Genomic DNA, 26,119 nt, shown 5'->3' with positions numbered 1-26,119 from the left:
CCACCCCTTTCCTAGAAAAGTCATAAATAATCGACCCCTTGTTTAGCATATAATAAAGAAATAACCATAAAAATAGCTAGCCATGTTTTTTCTTTTTTGAGACAGTCTCACTCTGTCACCCAGGCTGAAATGCAGTGGCGTGATCTTGGCTCGCTGCAACCTTCACCTCCTGAGTTCAAGCCATTCTCCTGCCTCAGCCTCCCGAGTATCTGGTTTTACAGGCGTGCGCCCCTACATCTGGCTAATTTTTGTATTTTTAGTAGAGACTGGGTTTCACCATGTTGGTCAGGTGGGTCTTGAACTGCTGGCCTCAAGTGATCCACCCACCTAGGCCTCCCAAAGTTTTGGGATTACAGGCGTGAGCCACTGCGCTTGACCTTAGCCAGCCATTCTTTATTCCTTTACTTTACCATAAACTTGCTTTCACTTCATAGATTTGCCCCAAATTCTTTTTTGCACAAGGTCCAAGAACCCTCTTTTGGGGTCTGCACTGGGACCCCTTTCCAGGAACCGAATGGTGCTTACCAGGGACTGAGGGAGAAGGAGAATGGAGAGGTATTGCTTAAAAAGTATGGAATTTGACTTTGGGATAAAGAAAAAGTTCTAGAGGGCCAACGCAGTGGCTCATGCCTGTAATCCCAGCACTTTGGGAGGCCAAGGCAGGAGGATTGCTTGAGCTCAGGAGATCAGGAGCAGCCTGGACAACATCACAACGTGTCCGGAATTGGTGGGTTCTTGGTCTGGCTGACTTCAACAATGAAGCCGCAGACCCTCACGGTGAGTGTTAGTTACAGTTCTTAAAGACGGTGTGTCCGGAGTTTGTTCCTTCTGATGTTTGGACGTGTCCGGAGTTTCTTCCTTCTGACGGGTTCGTGGTTTCGCTGACTTCAGGTGTGAAGCTGCAGACCTTGGCGGTGAGCGTTACAGTTCATAAAGGCGGCCCATCTGGAGTTGTTTGTTCCTGCCGGTGGGTTCATTGTCTGGCTGACTTCAGGAGTGAAGCTACAGACCTTCACAGTCAGTGTTCCAGCAGCACAGACCCAAAGAGTGAGCAGCAGCAAGATTTATTGCGAGGAGCAAAAGAGGACCAAAAGAACAAAGCTTCCACAGTGTGGAAGGGGACCCCAATGGGTTGCGACTTGCTAGCTGGGGGGGTGGGGGGGGTGGGGGGCTGCCTTTATTCCCTTATCTGGCCCCACCCATATCCTGCTGATTGGTCCATTTTACAGAGAGATGATTGGTTCATTTTACAGAGAGCTCATTGATCCATTTTGACAGAGTGCTGATTGGTGCATTTACAAACCTTTAGCTAGACACTGAGTACTGACTGGTGCGTTTACAATCCTTTAGCTAAACAGAAAAGTTCTCCAAGTCCCCACCCAATTAGCTAGACACAGAGCACGGATTGGAGCGTTTACAAACCTTTAGCTAGACACAGAGTGCTGACTGGTGCGTTTACAATCCTTTAGCTAGACAGAAAAGTTCTCCAAGTCCCCACCTGTCCCAGAAGCCCAGCGGGCTTCACCTCTCACTGGTACTGGCCAAATGGGACTTGGCCGCACCCGGGCACTCCAGCAGCCCAGAAGGAGCTCATCACAGACAATCAAGAGAAAAAGTGGGGAAGTGAGAAAGAGACAGAGGTCTGCTATCATGGCCAACTATCCCGCGAAGAGGGAACGGCAGTCCACGCACGTGATTCAGCCTCCGATCAAGCCCAGCAGAGGCTCCGATCAAGCCCAGCAGAGGCTCCAATCAAGCCCAGCAGGGCTTGCTGAGCCCGCGCTCACCTGAAACCCGTGGGGAGCGCAGCGCACAGTCCCGGCTCCTGCCGGCGCCTCTCTCTTCACACTTCCCCTCTAGCAGAGAGAGTAGACTCTGGCCTCAGCCAGCCTCAGAGAGGGGCCCTCATAGCGCAGTGGCGGGCCGAATGGCTCCTGGAGCGTGGCCAGAGCTGACGCGAGGGCTGCTCGCACGCTGTCACCTCTCAACAAGACCTCATCTCTACTAAAAATACAAAAAATTAGCCTGGTGTGGTGGTGCATGCCTGTGACCCCAGCTACTCGGGAGGCTGAGGTAAGAGAATCTCTTGAGCTGGGAGGTCGAGGCTTGCAGTGAGCAGAGATCACGCCACTGCACTCCAGCCTGGGTGACAGAGCGAGACTCTGTCCCCCCCCCCAAAAAAAAAGTTCTAGAGACAATGAATGGTGCTGATTATACAACGTAAATGTACTTTATGCCATGCCACTGAACTGTACACTTAAAAAGGGTTAAAATGCTAAATTTTATTTATAAACATTTTGCCATAAAAAATTATAAAACTGTCTGATAGCTACTTACTGTGAGGAATTTGAATACGTTCAGAAGAATATAAAGAAAAACAGTCACCCAAATAGCTAAAGCCATCACTTGCAAAGGGACCCTGCTCAGCCACTCATTTGTTTTCCAAACATTGACAGTGCACTGTGTGCAAGTGACCAAGGATCCATGATTGCTATGGCATTCCCTGCCTGGAAGGCACTCACAGCCAGTCCAGAATATGATGTACTATATGCCAAATGGGCACACAGAGATGCAGAGAGGAACCGGGCCCAGCCGAGGCCAGAGGATTCCTGGAGAGACCAGGTTAGCTTTGTCAGGGAAGGAGGGCTGGGAAAAAAGGCAATCACAGAGGAGGTCTATAGAGGCACCAAGGGGAGAGAGGACCTGCTGGTTTCCAGTGCAGGTGCCTGAACAGAGGCTACAGCCAGCAACCAAAGTGACAGGATTGAGAAGTGCATGCAGGTTGACAGGGGAGGTATTTTCCCCTTTTTGACATGTTGCTTTTGAAGTGTTCATGGACACAATGAGCAAGTGGTCAATGCTGTGGGGGAGGCCTGGGCTGGAGGCTGTGGGGGAGGCCTGGGTTGGAGGCTTGGGGGAGGCCTGGGTTGGAGGCTGTGGGGGAGGCCTGGGCTGGAGGCTGCGGGGGAAACCTGTGCTGGAGGCTGTGGGGGAGGCCTGGGCTGGAGGCTGTGGGGGAAGCCTGGGCTGGAGGCTGTGGGGGAAACCTGGGCTGAAGGCTGTGGGGGAGGCCTGGTGGAAGCTGTGGGGAAAACCTGGGCTGGAGGCTATGGGGGAGGCCTAGGGTGGAGGCTATGGGGGGGCCTGGGCTGGACTCAGCACACAGTAAAAGCATGAGAGCTCCAAGGGGCTGTTTAGGGAGTGGGTCAGCTGCAGATGGTGTCACAACACTCCCTGCCCACCCAGCTAATGGGTGAGTGCTCACTGGTCATTTCCTCCCCACCTCCAGCAACCTGCACAGGTTCTACAGAATAGAAATAGGCCCACTGTGAAGCACATGCCCCCTCCAAAGGGATTAGACAACTTTTTCTTTTTCTTTTGAGACAAGGTCTTACTTTGTCACCCAGGCTGGAGTACACTGGCACCATCTTGGTTCACCACAGCTCTGACCTCCAGGGTTCAAGCGATTGTCCTACCTCAGCCTTCCAAGCAGCTCGGACTACAGGTGTACGCCACCACACCAGGCTAATTTTTGTATTTTTAGTAGAGATGGGATTTTGCCGTGGTGCCCAGGCTGGTCTCAAACTCCTGAGCTCAAGCAATTTGCCTGCCTCAGCTTCCCAGAGTACTAGGATTACAGGTGTGAGCCACCCCATCTGGTCAGAATTAGGCAATTTTTAAAATTCACCTTAATTTATAGAATTATTCATACCCTTTGTACAACTAAGCAAACACTGTCTCACCAAATGCAATGGCTAATTTAAAAGCAGCTTCAAGAAGTGTAATAAAAGTTTTCACGGCTTATAAGAAACCACCACCAACAACAACAAATCAGGCCGGGCATGGTGGCTCACACCTGTAATTCCAGCACTTTGGGAGAACAATTCAGGTGGATCATTTGAGGTCAGGACTTCAAGACTGGCCTGGCCAACATGGTGAAACCCCGTCTCTACTAAAAATACAAAAATTAGCCAGGCTTGGTGGCGGGCGCCTGTAATCCCAGCTACTCAAGAGGCTGAGGTGGGAGAGTCGCTTGAGCCTGGGAAGCAGAGGGTGCAGTGAGCTGAGATCGCGCCAGGCACTCCGGCCTGGGTGACAGAGCGAGACTCTGTCTCAAAAAACAAAACAAAACAAAAAACCCACCAAAAAAACAAAACAAACAAGAAATTAGCAAACATCCAGGCTAATGGACAGGAGTGTGGGCATTCTCTCTGCTCCAACCCCGTTGGCTTTTGTTTCATCTCTTAGGCAGGTTTGCTTTTGTTGTTTCTCTGGCTTGGAGGGGTCTTCCCCAGGATCTTTCCAACACCATCTGTCTCATCCCCTCATTCCAGTCTAACTGGGAATGTCATCTCCTCCAAGCAACCTTCCCTGGACACCCGAGTTAAACCAGCATCCCAGGTCACAATAGGTTATTTTTTTCGGTGGTCTTTGTGCTACCTTGAAGCATGAGTTTATTGGGGTGCTTTTGTCTGTCTCCTCTCAACAAGCGTGGAAGCTCCTTGAGGCTGGGGACTGAGACATTCTTGCTCCTAATTACATTTGTGGTGTCAACTGGCACATGGAAAGCGCTCAAGGAATTTATTTGCTGACCAGGCCTGGAGGCCTTCAGGCCAAGTTGCTATCATAGCGCACACATTCCAGCCTGAATGGGTAATAGCAAAGGCCATGCCTCGGTTTCTCCTTCTGAAAAGAATGCCTCAAACAAGATGGCTGGGTGGATCCTCCCTTGGTGAAAGGTGCCACGTGAATTATGTAACGGACTGTCATTCATGAAATATGCCTGGTGGCAGGTCAAGGCCATTGGCCACTCCTCAGCACATTCTGATTCCCACTGTGCAAATCTAGATTCCAGGTCACCAGTTTGGACAGCAACTTATATGCTAAGTTAGGACTATCCAGTTGTAGCTCAAATTTCAGAAGCCTAATCTGCCTCTGAAATAACCATGATAAATATTTATACTGGAGGAACTTTTCAAATAGTCTCCCATTCCTGCCCCTTTTATGGTCATGAAGTCCAATTTAGTATCAGGCATCAGATGGCAACAGTTTAGAGAAAAGGTCTCAACACTGTTAAAATATTCAGCTCTATTTTTCTCCCTACTATTCACTAAGATACTACAATCAGCCACAGAACAAGATTTGAAAACCAACAATTTCAGGCTCTGACATGAAAATGACATTAAAATAACTTCAGCTGACTCTGATTTAAGTCAAAACCTGAAGGATGCCACGTCCTGCTCTCATCACTTACTGTCCTCTAGAACACACCTGGCACAGGCCTGGCATGCACAGTGCTACGCTCCAACCCCCGGCCTCCACAGAACTCTCCCCCACCGAACTTAGATTCAGCTTCCAAATCCTTCTCAACAGTCCAGTGAGCCACAACCAATCTACTGAAGTTGGCATATGAGATAAAAACCCATTTATTATCTGCTCTAAAACCAATACCAAATAGTATTAATGCATTAGGAGTAGGGGAAGGGGCAAAAACAAACAAACAAAAACCAGAGACATTCCTACACTACTAAAACCCAGCAAGGGCCGGTGCAGTATCACGCCCGTAATCCCAGCTTTCGGGAGGCCGAGGTGGGCGGATCACGAGGTCAGGAGATCAAGACCATCCTGGCTAACACGGTGAAACCCCATCTCTTCTACAAATACAAAAAATTAGCTGGGTGTGGTGGCAGGTGCCTGTAGTGCCAGCTACTCGGGAGGATGAGACAGGAGAATTGCTTGAACCTGGGAGGCGGAGGTTGCAGTGCGCCAACCTTGTGCCACTGAACTCCAGCCTAGGTGACAGAGCAAGACTCCGTCTCAAAACAGAAACAAAAACAAAAAACAAACAATCCCCAGCAACATAAATGGGATAGTTTTAGGGGCAGGGGGAGAGAAGATGATAAGACACTCAGATCTACACAGTTTGTGTTTCAAAATGAGAGCAATGCATACTAATATTAAGAAGCTACTGCTAGAGCTGTTCATAACTTTGGATTTCTTCAGAAAGCTGTTTTGTCCTCCTGAGAGCTGCAGTCCTTAAGGGTATTCTGAGATGCTTCCTGTTATATAACTGTCCTGATTTTATTTCTAACCTTATTGGAAACCCTTCCAGTTTACGGTATTTATTTCAGTATTTATGATATCAGATTCTTCTAGTATATCAGATACTCCCTGGGAAGAAATTTCAGACATATGAAGGAGCAATAAGCCCATGTATGAAATCCTCCACTTGACACCATCTAACTTTTTGCCCTGAAAGGGAATCTGATATCTCATATTTTCTTTTTTTGTTGTTGTTTTTCCTCTGTCGCCCAGGCTGGAGTGCAGTGGCCAGATCTCAGCTCACTGCAAGCTCCGCCTCCCGGGTTTACGCCATTCTCCTGCCTCAGCCTCCCGAGTAGCTGGGACTACAGGTGCCCGCCACCGCGCCCGGCTAGTTTTTTGTATGTTTTAGTAGAGATGGGGTTTCACCGTGTTAGCCAGGATGGTCTTGATCTCCTGACCTCATGATCTGCCCATCTTGGCCTCCCAAAGTGCTGGGATTACAGGCTTGAGCCACCGCGCCCGGCCCTCATATTTTCAATTCTGCCCCTTCCTCCCTCCTTTCTTCTGCTGATTCCACAAACTTATACTGAATACCTCCCTTTATTTCAGAAACTGGCATATGTCTGGAGGACAAGACGAACACACAGTTCCTGCCCTCAACAAGGGCCCACGGGGTTAGGAAGCCGCTTCAGCATATGTCCGAGGAAGAGGGAAGTGTCTCCCTGAGGCTCTCTTGGGTTCCAACATGGACCAGTAGAGCCGGGCCTAAGAGGTTCTGTCTCTTAGCGGCCTGGAGCTTGGTCCTCATACTCTGAGAACAACAGAGCCCCAAGGAGATGAAAGCTGCAATGAACTATAATTTCTTTTTCTGTACCTTACATTGCGAAGAGTGGCAAATCACACAAAAGCAGCTGATAGCGGTGATTTATTTAGATAAATGACAGCTTGAAGGGCAAGTTCTGAAGTCAGGATGAGCAACACTTAGAAAGACCTAGAATGCATGCAATTAAGATCTATAATGGGATTAAAGAGGGTGATGGGGAAAGTGCCAGGCAGACACTGACAGCACAGAAGACGGGCGGCAGCACTGAGGAGACAGAAGCCAGAGGGCACCCCTGCGGTCCAGGATGGCATGCGACACAGACCACATGAGGTTTGATGGCCCCCAAAAAGACAGCTATGGGATAACTCTGTGGATGCTTCAAAAGCACTTGAAGGATAAACTCTCAACTATAGAGACATTCATGCTTCCAGAATAGATTATAACCTAAAGGATACTAGAGTAAGGATTCACCCTGGCTCCCTTTCTCTGAGGATTCTGGCACTTTGAGTTCCCATTGCATTTATAATAAATTTATTATAGTATAGTCCATGAGACACAGCAGTATGTAACAGATAGAGAATGAATGCTATATGATGGATCCATTCATTCACTGTATGGATAAAAGATCTAAGGTTATGCACTATGCACCAGGCACTCCTGGGTGCTAGGGACATACTGGTGAGCAAAAGCAGCCTCTGCCCCTAGACATCTGAGTCTATTGGAGGAACCAGGTAAGTGCATCAGTCGCGTGATGGGCACTCTCAGGAGGCAAACACATGGTGCCATGTGCCTGCTGGAAGAGCATGAACAAAGCTGGGAGGCTTCCTGGGGAGTGGCCTGTCAGCTGACACCTTCAGGCCTGCACAGCAGAGGGGAGGACGAGAGTGTTCCACATAGGGTAGCAGGACAGCAACAGCGAAGGAACGAGGGGAAAGAGTGAGCATGGCCTGCTCAGGGACTGCACATCGACCAGGGACATGGGGAGGCAGGGCTGAAGGTGGGAGGTAGGAATTCAAGGATTATTCTGCAGAAACAGGTGGGGCTGGCCCTGCTGAGAGGGTTTGTCAAGTCACATCAAGGAGTCTGGCAAGGAGGAGTCACAAATAATTTAGGGCAGTGATGTGGCAGAGGTCCAGGGGCAAAGAAAGTACTAATAAAAATATGGCCATGGTGTGGAGAATGGATGGGGATGGGGTGGGGGTGGCAATGCTGGAGGTGGAGAGACCCAGGACGGGTCCAGGTAAGAGATGAAGGTGGCCTGTGCAGGCAACTAGCACTGGGCTAATTCTACACAAGTGAGCAGCTGGTAGGGCCTGATGAATGAACGGATGACGGGAACAAGAAAGAAACATCACCCCAGTTTCCACCTTGTGAAACTGGGTGCTGAAGGAACCACCTACTTAGGGAGCCAAGCAGGGCTGAAGATGTGAGTCTCGTCTTGGACACACTGGGGTTCAGGGCTTTGGGACCTCCGAGTGGAGTTTGAGGAGGTAACTGGCTGCACCTCAGCAAGTCCTGGGCTATAGATTCGAACATCAGGAGCGGGAAGATGGTGACAAAGGGGAAAGACCATCTAGGAGGCTGTAAGGACAGAGAAGACGGTCCAGGATAGGGCACCCAAGGGCCATCAACATTTAACAGCTGGAAGGAGGAATGGGAGGCTGTCATGGAAGCAGCAAACGGACTGTCAGGCAGGTAGAAGGGAAACCTGGAGCACATGGCCGGCAGCCATGGGGAGAGAGTGCTGCAAGAGGGGAGGGAGCCAGTTGTTCAGAATTGACAGAATGCCAGGCAAGCAAAGGCTGGGGGCATTGGAGACAGCAGCTGCAGGGAGTGGTGGAGACGATGCCAGCTTTCAGAGGGTGAGAAGTGGATAGAAATGAAGGAGAAAGGACGACATTAAAATCTAGGTACAAGATGTTGGATGGCATCTCACAGCAGGATTTTCCAAGGAGAAAAACTCAAAGCCAGCAGGTATTTAGCCTTATCTAAGTGAAGGCAATTATTACAGCAAAAACAGTCCCTCTCAGAGCTGTGCATTCACATTCTCTCTCTCTCTCTCTTTCCCCCATGCCTTCCCTCCCTCCTCAAATGATACAGTCGTGGGACCCAGTTTTTCTCTCAGAGCATAATCACCGTTTGCAGGATATGGAAGAAAACTAAATGTCATGAAAGTTGTAAATGATGCCTGGGCTGGTTTTGTTTTATAATATAATACTTCCACACCCTCCTCTGCAAGAAGAAGAGAGAAAAATGTGAAGACCCTGAATGGAAGAGCCCACACCAAACCCCAGCGCCTCCAGCAATGCTGGCAACACAGACCCTTTACCTGATGTATCAGCCCACACTGTCTCCTGGACTGTACAGCAAACGAGAGGGAAGGGGTTTCCACACGTGCTTTTAGAAGAGGGCCTCAGCAGCAGAAACCTGGGGAGAGAGGAGCTCTCCAGGCAGCCTTTCAGGAAGGGAGACAGGAGGCCCAAGAGGAGAACATAGAGTGAAGGTGTAATCACAGCCAGGGTCCAGAGGCCAGGGGCAATGGCCACTCTCTACTCACATTGTCCCTGTGACAAACCTATTAATCAATGTTCATCCTTAATAACAGCCCTAGTAATAAAACTAAGAACAGTCCCCTTTCATTTCTAAGTCCCAGATGTAACCCAAGGAACCTCCCTAATGCCTGGCACACTTCTCCTCCTATGACAAAAACTAGACCCTATCTCGATTATGTTTCAAATTCTGCCATCAATAAACACGAATATCCTCATATCTATCACAATCCTATCCATTATTGTAGGCAGTTGAGGAGGACTTAAATCAAACACAATTGTGTAAAATCCTGACAGGCCTGGCCCCACCTGTGTCTGCAGAATAACTTTTTCTTTCATTTACATCACTGATTTGATTTTCCATAGCATTTTTTTTTTTTTTTTTTTGAGATGAAGTCTCACTCTATTGTCCAGGCTGGAGGGCAGTGGCACAATCTCAGCTCACTGCAACCTCTGCCTCCCAGGTTCAGGTGATTCTCCCGCCTCAGCCTCCTGAGTAGCTGGGATTACAGGTGTGTGCCACCACTCCTGGCTAATTTTGTATTTTTAGTAGAGATGGGATTTCACCATGTTGACCAAACTGGTCTCGAAGTCCTGACCTCATGTCATCCTCCTGTCTCGAGCTCCCAAAGTGCTGGAATTACAGGCATGAGCCACCATGCCTGGCCTGTATTTATTTTATGTGGGGTGGAGTTACTTAAGAAATTTCATGAAAGTCAGATTCACAAATGGCATCAATCCAGATGTCTGAACACACCTCCTTTCCCTTTCAAGCAAAGTTCCAGGTTAACTTCTGAGTAAATTAATGAAGGAATCTCCCCACCCTTCTTTAACAGAGATGGGATCTCACTGTGTTGCCCAGGGTGGTCTCCAACTCCTGGGCTCAAGCGATCCTCCCATCTCAGCCTCCCAAAGTGCTGCAATTAGGCCAGGTGTGGCTCAAGCCTGTAATCCCATCACTTTGGGAGGCTGAGGCAGGTGGATTACCTGAGATCAGGAGTTTGAGACCAGCCTAATCAACAAGGTGAAACCCCCTCTCTACTAAAAATACAAAAATTTAGCTGGGCATAGTGGCATGTTCCTGTAATCTCAGCTACTTGGGAGCCTGAGGCAGGAGAATCACTTGAACCTGGGAGGCGGAGGTTGTAGTAAGTCAAGATTGCACCATTGCACTCCAGCCTGGGCAACAAGAGCAAAACTCCCGTCTCAAAGAAATAAAAAACAAACCCCCAAAAAACCAAAGTGCCGGGATTACAGGCGTAAGCCACTGCGCCCGGCCAAGAATCTCTTGTCTCTTGTTTTTATCACCAAATTTTAGAAGACATCATGGGGGTCACTTGCAGGCCTGTTTTCCCCCATGCTTACTTTCCTCCTCTATTGGCTCAGCATCTGCACACCAGTGGACACGCCCAGGAGGAGGGATGGGCTCTGGAGAAGGGGCTGCTTTTCCTAAATACGTCCCTGACAGCGTGGCGTCCTGTCACTGACAAGACACCCTTCCTCGCCAAAGACAAGTGCGGGATTAGGATGTCAGCACACAGAACAATCTCCGTGGAATTTAACTTGGGCAGTCACTGTTCTTAGCAGGTTTAAAAGAATTAGTCTGCAAAACAATCTGGGCACTTCTTTGAGGACGGTGCCCACGTTTTTTGTTCCATTCAGGTTTCCAACTGCTTGAATCAATTACAGTATATTCTATTTTTTAAGAAAATTATCCAATCCATTCAGATTTTCAAATTTTGAGCATAAAAGTATACAAGTAATCACTTTAAACTTAATAACCACCTCTGCATCTGCTTCTGGCCACCCCCCGTTCCGTTCTTTAAGACGGGTAGATATTTTTTCTCATTTTGAAAATTAGATCTGTGAGAAATCAGTCTACTTTGTTGGTTTCCTGAAAAATTAGCACCAGGATTTATCGACTGTACCATTCTTTTTCTAATGAAGGTTCACATTTATCTTAATTCCTTTCTCCAATTTTCCACTGTTTTCTTTGGTTTCTCTGTCACTTTCTTTTGTTTAAATGATTTATTATATATATAAAGCCATACTTTTTTCTCTAAGTATGTATTTATCCTTGTTTCAAATTTCATGATGCAGTCTTCCTGTTACTTTCTATGTAGTCTACAGTTGTAGTGTTGACCTCTTATTGGGTACAATGGTTATTTGAATTGTGTTCTTCTATCTCTAAGTAGTTTGGTTTTAAATTTTGTTTTCTATCATTCTAGTGCACTCTTGTTAGGGGAAGCACCCTGCGTATTTATTTCCTGATTAGTAAAGTGTACCAATACTCTTTTGGGTCTACTTTGTGCTGCATTCACGTTTCCATTTCCCAAGCATTTGAGTAGTTCCTGAACATGTTTTTGGATCTATCAGTGTTCATTTTAAGTTTTTCAGATTAATGTAAGAAGCAAGAGTCAGTTCAAGCTGCACTGCCTACTGGCTGCAGGGTCTTAAGGAACCTGAAGAACTCAGCAGCAGGTGGGAAGAGAAAGAGACTGGCGCTCGCTTCTGTGGCCGGGAGCAGAGGTGACTAAGGTAAAGTACTTAGCACACTGCTTCGCTCATAAGCCTCTCTAAATGGAGGCTATTAGTACTCATCATTCAGAGCCTTTCTTGAGCCACTAACGCTTCTCGAGGATTAGAATAAAGACCGAAACAACCTTTTCTTGATACCATCCTATTTCGGACAAGCAGCATCACAATCCTTATCGCCCCTTCCCTCTTTGATCTTCATTAGCAATACTCTAAGGTTTAGATCCAGAAGACAGGCATTCTGTTGTCTTTCCACTACACAGCTTATTCTAAGAACAATTTTTGACATTTGTATTTGTTTCCTAATCAGACTTATAACAATAATTTAAACTGCTCCCTAGTTTTATGGAATCTGGTGCTTATGTTACCTACTCTTGAGCTCTGTTTTAACTCTTGGGCATCTATGACACGTCTTTAAAGTGAATTTTAAAGAAAGGAGCATGTTTGTATACTTCCCTAAGCTCCTGCATGTTTGAGAATGTCTTTCTGATTGGCTTCACAGACAAAAGCAACTCAGCTGAGCATAAAATTGTTTGGGTTGCAATGTAATCCCCAACTTTTGTAGAAGGTTCACAAACTTACTCGATAATCGAAGAACTTTTAACGCTTCAGATTCTCAGGCTCCACACGTAGGTTAGTGTTCTAGGGCCTGGGAATAGAGCCAAATTTTTGTTTTTTTTAATTCCCAGATGTTTTAATCTTCTGACAGTTTCCGTAAACACAGTCTCTTTGTCATACAGAACAAGTCTGAAGTCGACTTAATTTTTGTTCGTTTTTTCTCTGTTTGGATGAAATGCTTGTCCCCTTCTCTTATCCTTGTTATTCTTTATTATTCCCAGGGTATGCTCAGATGTGGCTGCCACTTTCTGAGTTTGTTCAGAATGCAGTTGAGTGAGCCCTTGGATATTCACACACAGTTCCTCATGAGCACGGGGTTTCCTTCCATCATATTTTGGATGACAGATCACTGATTTCAATAATCACCAACGCCAAAAATCTGAATGTGGGTGGTCAGTTCCATCTTCCACATGGATAACCTTGTATCTTGTTCTTCTCTTCTTTTCTCATATTTTCCAGAACCTTCCTCGACTTTTTTCCCCCCTGACTCATATCACTGATTTGATTTTCCATGGCATTTGTGTTGTTTTCTGTGGCTGTCCTAACAAATTATCACAAACTTGGTGACTTCACACAACAGAAGGTCATTCCCTCAGTTCTGGAGGCCAGAAGTCTCAGGCTCACTGGGCTGAAATCAAGCTATCGGAACGACCATGCTCCCTCTGGAGGCTCGAGAGGACAGCCTATATTTTTTTGTCCCTGGTGGCTGCCTGCATTCCTTGTTTGTGGCCTTGTCACTCCAGTCTGTCACCATGGTCACATCGCCTTCTCTCCTGTCTAACATCACATTTCCTTCTTCCTGTCTCTTACAAGGACACTTGTGATTGTACTTAGGCCCACACAGATGACCCAGTATAAACCCCCCTACCTCTCAAGATACTTAATTTAATCAAATCTGCAAAACTGTTTTTTTTTTTTTTTTCCCATGTGAGGTAACATTCACAAGTGCCAAGGATTAGGATATGGAAAACTTTTTGAGGCCATTATTCACTTTACTATACATGAATACTTTTCTATACGCTTGCTAATTTGGATTTTAGTTCTGCTATTGGATCCATAAAACCTTTCCTTATTGAATCCATCTCCTTGCTTTTCCCTTTCTGTTGCTTTTCCATGTCAAATATCCTTTCTTCACGTTTTACTGTTCCTGTCCCAGGGAGACCATATCCTTTTGCTGTATACTGAGGATGCCACACATTTTCCCAAAACTATCTTCTGGATTCTGCTGTAGATGGTTTTTCAAAATAAAAACTCCATCTCAATGTACAGAAGCTCTTGCTTTTACTTTGTTCTGCAGGACTTTTCCACAGCCTTTTTTTACTCTTTATGCCTCCTTAAACAAGGAAACATTTGTCCAGCTATTATGACTGGACTGACTGTCGGCCCGTTTTCTACCTACCTGTGTAAAGGATTGATCTCTCCTTCTCACACCCACCTTGGGAAGGGACAGAGAAAGAGCTCAGCTTCCCGTCAACTTGAAACCTTTCACTCCACTGAGATCCCACTGAACAGGGGTGAGGATGAACAACAAAAATTAGGCTGGCTGCTGACCAAAGGCTAGGAAACACTTCCACACACAAGCTTTTTTCCCAGCAGCAAATTGCCTATTTAATGCCACTTTTTAAAAAGCTGAAACATTTAACCTAATTTAGATCTGAGGCCCCACAGGAAAGTCCATTAGAAAGTTAATGGCTTGGCTTAACTGCAGGAGATAAAACTACAGTAGACTAGGCAATTTTATTTCTGGAAAATTTGGAAGAAAAGGCAGGGGAACAGACTGAAATGTACAAAGAACCAATGAAGAGGAGAAAGAGGATTCAGTTGAAAGTGTTTTCCAGATGTCAGTACCCTGCTAAGCCTTGATTATATTATTTTTACTTACATCTGCAAGTTTCTCCTTGCAGACATAGTTGTAACAAACTGCAGATTCTAAAGTTAAACTAAGTATTCAAGGACAGACTGTATGATTTGCACGCTACAATATTAACTTTTCAACCTTCTCCCCTGATCCTTGGCTTTGGGATATCTTAATCCCTAACTGAAGAGGCAGGGATTTCGATTTCTATTGTACAGCTTCAGAGCAATGAAGTGGCTTATTCAGGGTCCACACAGGGATGAGCCCAAACTTGTATGATTTAAAAGCATGCACTGCTTTTTATTCATTCAACCAATATTTACTAAGCATCTACTATGTTCCCAGGATAGTTCTCAACACCAGAGATAGGGCAAGGAATAAAACAGAATCTTGACTCGACAAAGCTTACATTCTAATGCAGGGTAGGGAGTGGCGGCCTGCAGGTCAGTGTTTAACCACTGGCTCTAGGGGTGGGGGATGCAGAGGAGTTGCCGCATTTGCCAATTTCTGTGGTGTCTTCCTTACTCCCACCAAGGCCCATTTCAAGTCACCAACCTGGTGTGACTCAATGCGGAGCTGGGAAGAGATGCGCACAAAAGGCTCCCGAGAGCCCTTGCACACCAGCTCCACCCAGCATGCATTAGTGAGGAGGTGTTGAGGTCTGGATGTCAATATCCCCTCTTCCCCTCAAATTCTGTGTTAAAATTTATTTCTTATTATTACTTTTATTTATTTATTTTTTGAGACAGTCTCACTCTGTCGCCCACGTTGGAGTGCAGTAGCGTGATCTTGGCTCACTGCAACCTCTGCATCCTAGGTTCAAGCGATTCTCCTGCCTCAGCCTCCCAAGTAGCTAGGATTACAGGCACCCGCCACCACACCTGGCTACTTTTTGTATTTTTAGTAGAGATGCAGTTCCGCCATGTTGGCCAGGCTGGTCTTGAACTCCTGACCTCAAGTGATCTGCCTGCCTCGGCCTCCCAAAGTGCTGGGATTACAGGCGTGAGCCACCTGTGTGTTGAAATTTAATGACCAGTGTGATGGCATTAGAAAGTGAGGCCTTTGGGAGGTGATTAGGACATGAGGGATTAGTGACTTTATAAAAGAGGCCCCAAGAGAGCTGCTTTGCTTCTTTCACCATGTGGGGACCCCACTAGAAGACGCCATGTATGAACTAGGAAATGGGCCCTTGCGAGACACTGAATTAGCCAGCGCCTTGATCTTAGACTCACCAGCCTTCAGACTGTGAGAAATACATGTCTTTTGTTTATAAATCACCCAGTATATAGTATTTTGTTATTGTACTCCAAAACCACTAAGACAGGAAAGATCTGCAACAAACATCACATAATTATCACTTAATTATATAATGTGTAATATTTCTGTTATATATACAGTTCACCCTTGAACAATACAGGTTTGAATTGTGTGGGTCTACTTACAGGTGGATTTTCTTCTGCCTCTGCCACCCAGAGATAGCAAGACCAACCCCTCTTCTTCCTTGTCCTCCTCAGCCTACTCAAAACATGGAGACGATGAAGATGAGACTTTTACGATAATCCACTACACTTAATGACTAGTAAACATATATTTTCTTCCTTATGATTCTCTTAATATTTCTTTTCCTTAGCTTACTTTATTTGTAAGAATACAACATACAGTACATATGACATACAAAATACATGTTAATCGACCATTAGGTTATCAGTAAGGCTTCTGGTCGACAGTAGGCTGGTAGTAGTTACGTTCTGGGGAAGTCAAAAGTTCTATGTGAATTTTCAATTGTGCAGGGCAGGGCGGGTTGGCTCCTCTAACCCCCATGTTGTTCAAGGGTTAACTGGATCCTGAATACAATATAAAATAAATTAATGCCACTATATAATGTGTCTAGTGATGATAAATGAATTAAAAATAAAGCCAGGTAAGGGAGCATGAGTGACAGGGAGCACAGGTAAATGTGTGACCAGTGTGCTGTGGGGAGGACACAGAGGGCCTGTCCCATAAAAAGGCATTTGATCAGAGATTGGATTTTCTCATCTGTAAAATCAGGATAATGATTGTAGTTATTTAGAAAATCATTGAAATGGCATTTATTATAAAATATTGCTTCTAGTATATAATAGGTATACCATAAATGACAGTTATTAATATTTATCTGAATTGAAATGGACATGACCTCATACATGATTCTTACCATTTGTAGAAATGATCAGAATATAAAGCTTTCATTCCTCAAGATCACACTGGTATTCTAGCCACTTTAAAAAACAGGATCTAAATGATTGACCCATAACCTGAAAATGTTCCTGTAAAGGTGGAATTGCTGAGTTCAGATTTTATGGTGCCAGGCTGGGACATGCAGTCCTGCAGTGTCCCTGTTATTATTATTAAATAATCTGATTGCATTCTTTAACAGCACTTTAATTCCAGATCAATCCAGGCTCATCCTCCTTAAAGAAGTACAAAGAATATTATAACATTTCTGGAGCTCACTATATAACAGTTTTGTTCTCCATCTTCTAAAGCTAAAAGTAGAAAGATACACAGATAATAAGCAAAACATATACCATAGAGCTGGCTCTTAAATACTTTCAAAGCTGTAATATTCATTCAAAATGCAAGTTTCTTTATTAAAAGATGACAAGGAACAAAACTCCAAAAGATAAGGTTGTATAAAATGTCGAAAAGAAATTACATATTGGGTTATTTTAAATTGAAGGATGAAACTCTTCCCTCAAAACTGAGAAAACTCACTACCTTGATTATTTAAGAATTCAGTGTAGTTGGCTGGACATGGTGGCTCACACCTATAATCTCAACACTTTGGGACGCTGAGGCAGGCTGATTATTTCAGGCCGGGAGTTCTGGACCAGCCTGACCAACATGGTGAAACCCTGTCTCTAATAAAATACAAAAATTAGCCAGTTGTGATGGTGGGCACCTATAATCTCAGCTACTCAGGAGGCTGAGGCTGGAGAATCACTTAAACCCAGGAGGTGGAGGTTGCAGTGAGCCGAGATCGCGCCACTGCACTCTAGCCTGGGCGACAGAGCAAGACTCCATCTCAAAAAAAAAAAAAAAAGGATTCAGTGTAGTTACACATTTGTTATGGGCAGAGGGTGAAAGGAGAAGGAGAAAGCATTTTTCTCAGCCTACCATCTGACACACTCTGAACCACAGGCATTGGAGACATTCTCATATTCTCTGCAGGATATGAGATGGAGTTGATGCCGTTAGCTCTGCTTTAGGGATGAGGACAACAGGGCTAAAGGAAGAGAAAGAGCAAAGTGCCATTTGCCACTGGGGCTCAGGGCTTCTACAGGTACCTCTTTCTTTCATCCCAAACTTCCTCCCCAGTGTCACATCCAATTAGCAAGAGATGAAGCTACGGAACTTCCATGAGGTTCTTTTTGGTTATTCTTAATCCACTTGGTCATGATGATACAAGTCCGATGTCTCCAAAGCAAGGGGGGCTCTCTAATTGTTACCGTTCACCTCACTAACCCAAGTTATTGGGTTATAACTAACATCTCCTTAACCCAAGTGAATTGGGACTTCTCCTTGGAACTTGAGCCCTTCCCTTCCCCCTTAATTTTTTTCAACATGCTTTTACCCAAGAAGGAGCCATCTGCTCAATAAAATCAGAAAATGCTGCAAACATCATCTGAAGGTATTTGTTCCTTCAGGAAAAAGTCATTTTTACCACCCTTCTTCCCAGTTGTTCTTCCTGAATTGTTCTTTGGTTATTTTTTGGCGTTCACTGGAGGAAGTATAAGAAACAAGATCAAACTAGTTTTCTGCATCTACTGTAGGGACAGCATCCCCATCCTCCACGACCTCACCTGGTAGCAGAGGGGACTCTAGCTGGGCCTGTTCCCCTCTGTACTTGCATTTTCCTGTGCTCTTCCTCCCGCAACCTGCTCAGACCATGTGGGATGGACTTCCAGGGGCCAATCTTGTCTGATTTTCCTACCTTTCCTTTCCATTCACTAGCTTCCCCTCAAATACTGTAATCTTTCATGTTTTATGTATCTCTTTATGTGTATCCAAGCCTGTGAGAATGAAGTAAACACACACACTCCCTCTCTCTTTTCCTTTCTTTCTTTCTTTCTCTCTCTTTAAATGCATGCTGGCCAACTATCAGGTCAGTAATTAGGGGTTTGGGCTGTTTTTGGTCCCCACCTCTTTCTTTCTCCTTCCTTCCTTCCTTCCTTCCTTCCTTCCTTCCTTCCTTCCCTCCTTCCCTCCCTCCCTCCCTCCCTTCCTTCCTTCCTTCCTTCCTTCCCTCCTTCCCTCCTTCCCTCCTTCCCTCCTTCCCTCTTCCCCTCCTTCCCTCCTTCCCTCCTTCCCTCCTTCCCTCCCTTCCTCCCTCCCTCCCTTCCTCCCTCCCTTCCTTCCTTTCTTTCTTCCTTTCTTCCTTCCTTCATACAGGGTCTTGCTATGTTGCTCAGGCTGGTTTCAACCTCCTGGGCTCAAGCAATCCTCTTGCCGTGGCCCCCCAAAGTCCTGGGATTACAGATGTACACCACGACACCCAGCAAGGTCCCCACTTTTTATATTTTGGAATTCATAGGAAATTCCTTGTTGCTTGATTTTTTTTTTCCTGTAAAATGTCCACGAGTTTAGGCTTTGTCATCTAGTTGCTCTTTTGTTCCTTAACGTTTAAATTACGAATTTTTTTAACCTACAGGAAAGTTTAGGGCACTATACGGTGAAGACTGATAGACACACTGCCTACATTCCACAATGAGCATTATCATTATCACACATCTGCCCACCTAATCAGACATCAATCCATCTTATTTTCTAAGATGCATTTCAAAGTATGTTACAATGCAATGATTTGTTTTTTGATATTTCCCATAAAGGAAAAATAATTTCTCTTATTTTCTGTAGGGAACTTCCTACAGACTTCCAGATACCAACCCGAAACCCCACTTTCTTGCTCTACCTAAAACCCAGTATTAACGCTTCTCCAGGCCTTTCTCCTAGGCTCCAGCCTTAAGCTTTTATTAACCAAATTCCCTCCTCATCTGGACAAAATCGCTGTTCTCCCTCCCACCAGCCTACTTCTCTTCCACCTCCTAATGTTCCCATCCTAAGCTTGTCAAGCCATCATGACATGCCTATTTCTAAGGCCCAACTTTACATTTGATCACATATTTTTAGCAAAAAGAGGGTGATATTTTCACATAGTACAGTAGTCACCTCATATCTGCAGTTTCACCTTTTTACGGTTTAAGTGACCCACAGTCAATCACGGTCCAAAAATATTAAATGGAAAATTCTGGAAATATACAATTCACAATCTCACACTGCACCGCGCTGTCTCACCAGGGATGTGAACCCTCCCTTTGCTCAGCGTCTTCATCTGCAGATGCTTCCCATCCTTTAGATACTTAGCAGCCTTCCTATTATCTCACATCAGCACAAGAAGAAGGGTGAGTCAAGTATACGGTGTTTTGAGAAAGAGAGAGACCATATCCACATACATTTTATTACAGTCTATTGTTATAATTTTTTTAGGTTTTTCCTCTTCCTCCTCCCCCTCCTGTTATAATTTTTCTATTTTATTGTTGTTGTGGTTCATCTCTTTCTGTGCCTAATTTATAAGTTAAACTTTACCATAGGTATGTATGGATAGGGAAAAACAGTATATAGGGTTTGGTACATCTGAAGTCCTGGAAGATATCCCCAAGAACAAGGGGGACTATTGTATTCAGTATAAGTGAGGCCCCTGGTGCAACTGAAAATAGAAGGATACTGGCTTTGCCCTAGGCCCCAAGGGACCGTTACTCAGCTCTTAATAACAACTAGAGTATCTTTCTGCCCAGCCAGGCTTACTGTTGCTGTTCTCAACCACTCACTGCCACCATCTTAAGATCTTCTTGTTTCATTTCTCTGGGAAAGAGTAAGAGTGATTAACTGAACACACAAGAGAAAAAGAAATTTCTGCTTTCAGAGCATACTGAAAATATACTAGTTAGCTAACACAATACAGGGTCTGTGATTGCAAATTAATACTCCAGCCAAAATTCCTCATCTGGCATTCAGTGCTGACCTTTCACCTCTTAGCAAGGCTTCTCTTCCTTTTAGGCCAGATGAAATTCACCTCTGGGTTTTGTTAGAGCCCATGGCCTCGCTAATCAGCAAAAAGCAATTCCCCCTCTCTCCCTGTAACACAAACCAGCCAGTTCGGTTCTCTGGGAAGGGAGTTGTTTACAATAGCAATTATAAGAGCACATTTCACAGCAATCTTTTGGTTATTTATTTTAAAAGTTATCAGAGGCATTCGAACCAGAGCAACTCCATCTTGAATAGGGGCTGGGTAAAAAATAAGGCTGAGACCTACTAGGCTGCATTCCCAGGAGGTCAGGCATTCTAAGTCACAGGATAAGATAGGAGGTTGCCCCAAGATACAGGTCATAAAGACCCTGCTGATAAAACAGGTTTCAGTAAAGCAGCTGGCCCAACCCCACCAAAACCAAGATGGTGATGAAAGTGACCACGGGTCATCCTCACTACTCATTACACACTAATTATAATGCATTATTAGCATGCTAAAAGACACTCTCACCAGTGCCATGACAGTTTATAAGTAACAGTTGATAGAAAGCTACCCTATGGTCTAAAAAGGGGAGGAACTCTCAGTTCCAGGAATTGCCCACCCTTTCCTGGAAAACTCATGAATAATCCTCCCCCTGTTTAGCATATAATCAAGAAATAACCATAAATATGTGCAACCAGTGGCCCATGCTGCTGCTCTGCCTACGGAGTAGCCATTCTTTATTCCTTTGCTTTCCTAACAAACTTGCTTTCACTTACTCCATGGATTTGCCCCAAATTCTTTTTTGTGCAAGATCCAAGAACCCACTCTTGGGGACTGGATCGGGACCCCTTTCCACTAACAGCAGCAGTCATTTATAAAGCATATAGTTACTGCAGAAAAATTTTAAAATACAGAAAAAAGTAAAGGAAACATCAGCCATAATTCTGCTACCTAGGAATTACCATTAAGGTCTTGATATATATCCTTCTAGACCTTTAAAATATGAATGTATACATTTAATAAAATGGGCATCATATTGTATGTGCTGTTGTCTGTTATTTTAAGTTGCTACCAAGTAATGTTATAAGTTAGTCATTATTATTCATTGACATATGACCTCATGTCATTAAGCATTATTTGACATGATTTTAATGGAGATACACTCACATATACAGATACATGCTATAATTTAACAAGTCTTTTTGAACATTTGAACATCAAGGCCATTTCACATTTTTCGCTTTGATGAAAAACTCTGAACTCTCTGCACAACTTTAACTGTTTCAAACAATGCCTTCCCAGGAGTGCCAGGTCAAGAGCTGTGTGCATTTTTAAGGTTTGTGATAACTTTTGCAAAATTGCTTTGCAGATTTAGAATTCCACTAGCAGTTGCACAATCCACTCCCTTGCTCTGGATAATTTGGAAAATCCTTATCAATCTAATAGGTGGAAAAGGTGCTATCATGCAGTTTAAATTTACGTTTACTTGAGCACTAAAGAGACTGAAGATTTTACTAACCATTGCCAATTGTTTCCTCAGAACCAGTGAGCAACGGTGACAGGAGGGGAACAGTTCCAGGGAACTGTCTCCACCCCTGTGAGGCACACGGAAAGGTCCACTGACCTCAGCAGCCCTGTGCGGGGCAGTCAATAAACAACTTAGCCGAGCTTTGGAACCTCCTCTCTCCTTCCTCTCCTTTGATAATTGGATATACTTCTCTGGATAAACTAGAATACTATGTATAGGATTTTTAGATTCCCAAATCTAACTACTATCAGTATTTTGCCCCACATGTTTTGTGTGGGGGCCCACAAGCTGTAATAAGTATGATTAAAGCCCACTCACTGGAGAGAGAGGGAAAAAATGGTATTTGAAAAGATTTACCCATTGGCTCAAAATCATATGGGTAGACTAGACCCAGGAGGAGGTAAGCCTCCCATCCTCTCTTTGTCTTTGGCTGAAAAGGAAGACTTACCCACAGAAATGTACAAAATGTAAAAGAATTTAGTTGTATTGGACACACGCCTGCAGTCTGCAGGGAGGCCCAGAGATTTTCCAGAAGGGGAGAAGGGTCTCCCAGGGATATTGCAGGTACTTGCCTGCTCTCGCCTCCCACCCAGAAACAGCCCTAACATCAGGGGAAGGGGACCAGCCCTCACTCCCCAAGTATCTAACCACAACACTGCACTCAACAGTGCAGAACAGACTGGCACAAAAAACCCAGGCAGCAACGGACCCAACACTTGGTGCCTACAGGCTTTGAGAATGCGAGTGGGCATCCCTCTTCAGGGACAAATGGGCACTTACTCTACATTGAGAGCTTTAGCTGGCTGTGAAATTTCAAGCCTGGTTTCTGGAATCAGCTTCCGGAGGTGTGGGGATCTGGTTGGCCTCTAGATATCTGTGCATCTGCATTACAAAGAGAAAAACGTTCCACCTACCTCTCTAGCAATTAACATCTGCTGCTGGATGTCCATACTGAGAGCTGCAGTTAAAAGGTCGAGCCCCTTAAAAGCAGCAGCAGCAGCCCCAGCCCTGCCAAATCAGCTTTCATTTCCTGGGGAACAGAAGGGTGCATTTAGGGGCTTGATGACCCCGCATGGCGCCAAGGCGCCCACTGCCCTGGTGCAGCGCTGTGGGGTGCAGAGTCACAGGGAGGGCAGCAGCGGGTGGGCTCGGGTCTGGTTTTCGTTAAGCAACAGCATCTCACCCGTGTCTTCAAAGCTACGGTTCCCAGATGCCACTGCTATGAATTCCAGCTGCTATGCATGAAACTCTATCCTTCAGCCTGCAATTGAGGCCCCTCTGGCCCCTCATAGTCTACAATTTAAAATACCAAATTCAGGGGGGCCCAGGAGTTCCTCACTGGCTCAGAACCTCACGTATAGATCAGAGTCAAGCCTGGAAAGCTGCCTGGGATCCCAGCAGAAACTGCTGACCCTGTAATACCAAGTGGCTGCATGACAGGGGTCTCTAATTATATCAGCTTGATTCTCCCAGCTCAGGGAATTCCAAAGGCGATTCTGAGTGGAGTCAACTTCAAAAGCACTTCCAAGAAGGCGGTGGGAAGAAACATCCATTCCTGCTGGGAGGCTCCTGCCTCAATGTCAGCCAGCGCTGGTTAGCTTGCAACAACTGCTGGCTTGTATTTCTGGAGTGAGATAAAGGTTCTCCATGTTTAGTGAACATTACCCGGGAGTGTTCCTAAAACACAGGGCTGAGCCCCAGCCCCTGAGTTTCCTACTTAAGTCTGTCTGAGGTAGGGCCTGAGAATTTGCATTTCTAACAAGTTCCCAGAGGAGGCAGATGCCACCAGACTGAATGGGGTATAAGACCAAATTAATGATGCCACTTTGACGAAGACTGCACCACAGCCAACTTTATGCAATAACATGGACGATCTCCTTGACCAGACCTGTTGATGGGGAGCCGCAGCACGCTCTGGGGGATACCCAGTGGCTTTGTGGGGGTGCAAGATGGGACAGCCCAACCTTATCTCTCAAATAAGACATCTATTTCCTGTGGATGCTATCTGAAAAACCAAATGTCAACCCAGTTGACCTGGAGCCATGATGTCAGTTTACTATGTGACCTTCTTTCCTTCTTCCATATTTGTCCCATCCTCTTTGCTGTCCCGCCCACTCAGAAGAGCTTCTACGGCTTTTCCCAAGACCAGTGAACCCACCTGGGCTCTGGACAGAATCGATCCATTCCTTTCCCCCATGACCTGCCTCCATCCCTACTCTAAGACAGCTTGCTCTTTCTAGATCTTTCTGGAGCCCATCTTTCTTGATCTCTGATCATTGGCAACAGTGTCTGCTCTCTCCTTGAAACTCTTCTCTTGAAACTCTCCTGGACCACCAACATCTTCTCTGAATCCTTACCCATCCTATGGATCCCCCTTGTCCATCGCTTCCCAGGTTTGTCTGCCACATGCTTTCATTCACTCAGCCTCCCAGAAAACCTGTGTCAAGCACTGCTCTAGACAACAGTGATGAACAGAGGACAAGACAGACCCTGCCCTGCCCGTGCTCTCGTGGAGCCGACAAACTGATGGGGTACACGCTCACCAATCAATTTCATGACAAACATGTCAGGCTCTCCAAATGACAAGCACAGGGTGCTGAGCCTGCATGTGATGGGGTGACAGACAGTCAAGGCTGTGGGCAGGAAAGGTCTTGTGAGTGGAGTCACGCTGAAGCAGTGTCTGGAGTTAGAGCTGGCCTGATGCTTCCTTTGCCAGGGCCTTCAATGTTGGTGAACTCAAAGACCTGCCTTCTGTGCTCTTTCCCACCCTCTCTGTGCCACTCCTGGGCAATCACGTTTTCTCCCGCACAATGACCATCAATAATCCGAACAATATTTCTGTCCAATCCCCACTTTGCTTCTGAACTCCAACTCTGTCTTTTCAACATCTGTTGGACCTCTAACTACAGTGCCTCGCAGGAACTTCAAACTCAACATGGTAAATGAGACTTTCCAAGCAAGTAGCACCACATCCCTTTTCCCTGTCTCAGACACCAACGGACCAAGCCCAAGCCACACCATTCTTGAACGCCCCCATTCCCCACCTCATCCACCACATCTAAAAAGCCACCAGTGCCAGTTAATTCCATCCACCCAACTACCTCCTGAATCTGTCTGTTATAATATATTAGGTTAGCTTCTCCAAATCCAGAGCCATGCTATTTATTTATTTATTTATTTATTTATTTATTGGAGTTGGAATCTTGCTGTGTTGCCCATGCTGGAGTGCAGTGGTATGATCTCGGCTCACTGCAACCTCCACCTCCCAGGTACAAGCCAATCTCCTGCCTCAGCCTCCCGAGTAGCTGCGATTACAGGCATTTGCCACCATACCTCGCTAATTTTTGTATTTTTAGTAGACACAGGATTTCAACATGTTGAGGCTGGTCTTGAACTCTTAACCTCAGGTAATCTGCCTGCCTTGGCCTCCCGAAGTGCTGGAATTACAGGCATGAGCCACCTTGCCCAGCCACAGCCACGCTTTCTTAAGGTATACTTTTGTTAATGACGATAAAAAAGATGCTTGTTATAGGAAATGTTGAAACTACACAGAATAATCAATTTGAAATAACCACTGTTTACATACTGACATATTCCTACATGTACATGTGTCTTTATGTCTTATATTTAGAAACTGCAATCATATCATGAATACACACGGTAGATGGTTACACGGTGGCCCTCAGCACTCATCCCTTGTGTAGTCAGCTCCCACTGAGTCTGGGCTTGGCCATGTGACTTGCTTTGGCCATTGGGACATTAGCAAGCATGATGGAAACAGAGGTTAGAACCACTACATTAAATAACTTTAAAAATATTTTTAAAGGATATATGATATTCTGGTGTATATATACTATAATTTACTGTTTCCCCTATTGCTGGGTGTTTAATTTTTTCACATTTTTCTGACTTACGATTAATGAATATCTTTGCATATATATGGGATGCATTTCTGATGATCTCCTTAAGCTGGATTTCCAGAGGTGGACTTACTAGGTCAAAAGATTTGTACATAGTTAAGCCTCTTCAAACTGTGTGCCAGAAAAGCTATTTCTAGCTATACTCCCACCAGCAATTTAGAAATGTATCTTTCTTAACACAATCCCCACCGGGTTAC

At 45.3% G+C, this 26,119-nt stretch overlaps 1 protein-coding gene across 1 annotated transcript in view; it reads right to left on the bottom strand.

Moving 5' to 3' along the window:
* The window catches only part of EEPD1 (endonuclease/exonuclease/phosphatase family domain containing 1), a 146,031-nt gene that overhangs the window by 61,802 nt on the left and 58,110 nt on the right, over nt 1-26,119 (bottom strand). The gene's annotated exons all lie outside the window — the stretch shown is intronic.

Source organism: Trachypithecus francoisi, unplaced genomic scaffold, assembly GCF_009764315.1.
Source record: "Trachypithecus francoisi isolate TF-2019V2 unplaced genomic scaffold, Tfra_2.0 Lachesis_group4, whole genome shotgun sequence".
Lineage (NCBI taxonomy): Eukaryota > Metazoa > Chordata > Mammalia > Primates > Cercopithecidae > Trachypithecus > Trachypithecus francoisi.
The sequence above is the reverse complement of the archived record's forward strand: the minus strand, read 5'-3'. Positions and strand labels throughout refer to the sequence as shown.